Raw genomic sequence first — 2,500 nt, 5'->3', positions numbered from 1 at the left:
GCCCGTACCGTCGTTTTGGCTGCCGCGCCATGGTTTTTCACCGTATTTCGACCGCCGCGCGCCCACCCGACTATACTCCACCGTGTCGTTAGGCGATTTCCGACGTCGGCCCGACTTAGCCGTTTTTAGCCCGTACCGTCGTTTTGGCTGCCGCGCCATGGTTTTCACCGTATTTCGACCGCCGCGCGCCCACCCGACTATACTCCACCGTGTCGTTAGGCGATTTCCGGCGTCGGCCCGACTTAGCCGTTTTTAGCCCGTACCGTCGTTTTGGCTGCCGCGCCATGGTTTTTCACCGTATTCCGACCGCCGCGCGCCCACCCGACTATACTCCACCGTGTCGTTAGGCGATTTCCGACGTCGGCCCGACTTAGCCGTTTTTAGCCCGTACCGTCGTTTTGGCTGCCGCGCCATGGTTTTTCACCGTATTTCGACCGCCGCGCGCCCACCCGACTATACTCCACCGTGTCGTTAGGCGATTTCCGGCGTCGGCCCGACTTAGCCGTTTTTAGCCCGTACCGTCGTTTTGGCTGCCGCGCCGTGGTTTTTCACCGTATTTCGACCGCCGCGCGCCCACCCGACTATACTCCACCGTGTCGTTAGGCGATTTCCGACGTCGGCCCGACTTAGCCGTTTTTAGCCCGTACCGTCGTTTTGGCTGCCGCGCCATGGTTTTTCACCGTATTCCGACCGCCGCGCGCCCACCGACTATACTCCACCGTGTCGTTAGAGCGATTTCCGACGTCGGCCCGACTTAGCCGTTTTTAGCCCGTACCGTCGTTTTGGCTGCCGCGCCATGGTTTTTCACCGTATTTCGACCGCCGCGCGCCCACCCGACTATACTCCACCGTGTCGTTAGACGATTTCCGACGTCGGCCCGACTTAGCCGTTTTTAGCCCGTACCGTCGTTTTGGCTGCCGCGCCATGGTTTTTCACCGTATTCCGACCGCCGCGCGCCCACCCGACTATACTCCACCGTGTCGTTAGGCGATTTCCGACGTCGGCCCGACTTAGCCGTTTTTAGCCCGTACCGTCGTTTTGGCTGCCGCGCCGTGGTTTTTCACCGTATTCCGACCGCCGCGCGCCCACCCGACTATACTCCACCGTGTCGTTAGGCGATTTCCGACGTCGGCCCGACTTAGCCGTTTTTAGCCCGTACCGTCGTTTTGGCTGCGCGCCATGGTTTTTCACCGTATTTCGACCGCCGCGCGCCCACCGACTATACTCCACCGTGTCGTTAGGCGATTTCCGGCGTCGGCCCGACTTAGCCGTTTTTAGCCCGTACCGTCGTTTTGGCTGCCGCGCCATGGTTTTTCACCGTATTCCGACCGCCGCGCGCCCACCGACTATACTCCACCGTGTCGTTAGGCGATTTCCGGCGTCGGCCCGACTTAGCCGTTTTTGCCCGTACCGTCGTTTTGGCTGCCGCGCTGTGGTTTTCACCGTATCTCGACCGCCGCGCGCCCACCCGACTATACTCCACCGTGTCGTTAGGCGATTTCCGACGTCGGCCCGACTTAGCCGTTTTTAGCCCGTACCGTCGTTTTGGCTGCCGCGCCGTGGTTTTTCACCGTATTTCGACCGCCGCGCGCCCACCCGACTATACTCCACCGTGTCGTTAGGCGATTTCCGACGTCGGCCCGACTTAGCCGTTTTTAGCCCGTACCGTCGTTTTGGCTGCCGCGCCATGGTTTTTCACCGTATTTCGACCGCCGCGCGCCCACCCGACTATACTCCACCGTGTCGTTAGACGATTTCCGACGTCGGCCCGACTTAGCCGTTTTAGCCCGTACCGTCGTTTTGGCTGCCGCGCCGTGGTTTTTCACCGTATCCGACCGCCGCGCGCCCACCCGACTATACTCCACCGTGTCGTTAGGCGATTTCCGACGTCGGCCCGACTTAGCCGTTTTTAGCCCGTACCGTCGTTTTGGCTGCCGCGCCGTGGTTTTTCACCGTATTTCGACCGCCGCGCGCCCACCCGACTATACTTCACCGTGTCGTTAGACGTTTTCCGACGTCGGCCCGACTTAGCCGTTTTTAGCCCGTACGCGTCGTTTTGGCTGCCGCGCTGTGGTTTTTCACCGTATCTCGACCGCCGCGCGCCCACCCGACTATACTCCACCGTGTCGTTAGACGATTTCCGACGTCGGCCCGACTTAGCCGTTTTTAGCCCGTACCGTCGTTTTGGCTGCCGCGCCATGGTTTTTCACCGTATTTCGACCGCCGCGCGCCCACCCGACTATACTCCACCGTGTCGTTAGGCGATTTCCGGCGTCGGCCCGACTTAGCCGTTTTTAGCCCGTACCGTCGTTTTGGCTGCCGCGCCATGGTTTTTCACCGTATTTCGACCGCCGCAGCGCCCACCCGACTATACTCCACCGTGTCGTTAGACGATTTCCGACGTCGGCCCGACTTAGCCGTTTTTAGCCCGTACCATCGTTTTGGCTGCCGCGCGCTGTGGTTTTTCACCGTGTCCGAGCCGCCTGTGCGCGCACCGACC

This window comes from Lolium rigidum, unplaced genomic scaffold, assembly GCF_022539505.1.
Source record: "Lolium rigidum isolate FL_2022 unplaced genomic scaffold, APGP_CSIRO_Lrig_0.1 contig_6788_1, whole genome shotgun sequence".
NCBI lineage: Eukaryota > Viridiplantae > Streptophyta > Magnoliopsida > Poales > Poaceae > Lolium > Lolium rigidum.
Note: the sequence above shows the minus strand (reverse complement) of the source record.